We start from the raw sequence: 571 nt of genomic DNA on the forward strand, positions 1-571 counted from the left end.
TCTGAAAGATTGATCCATAGATGTCAATGGTGTGTTAAAATACCTTATTTATTAAGACTGTGTTACTGTCTATCACTGCCTTTATGTCTATCAAGATTTTATTAAAATACAAGAGGCTCGGTGCACAAAAATTTGTGCACTTGGGGGGGTCCCTCAGCCTGGCCTGTGCTCTCTCGCAGTCTGGGACCCCTTGGGGGATGATCACCTGCTGGTTTAGGCCTGCTCCCTGGGGAATTGGGCCTAAGCTGGCAGTCAGACACCCCTCTGGCAGCCCGGGAGCCCTCGGGGGATGTCCACTTGCCAGCGGGGAGCAGGCCTAAGCTGCAATTGGACATCCTTAGCACTGCTGAGGAGGTGGGAGAGGCTCCCACCACCACCGCTGTATTGGCAGCCGTCAGCCTGGCTTGTGGCTGAGCAGAGCTCCGCCTGTGGGAGTGCACTGACCACCAGGGGGCAGCTCCTGCATTGAGTGCCTGCCCCCTGGTGGTCAGTGTGTGTCATAGTGACCAGTCATTCCCAGTCTTTCTGCTGTTAGGGTCAATTTGCATATTACCCTTTTATTATATAGGAT

This window comes from Myotis brandtii, unplaced genomic scaffold (assembly GCF_000412655.1).
Source record: "Myotis brandtii unplaced genomic scaffold, ASM41265v1 scaffold394, whole genome shotgun sequence".
NCBI lineage: Eukaryota > Metazoa > Chordata > Mammalia > Chiroptera > Vespertilionidae > Myotis > Myotis brandtii.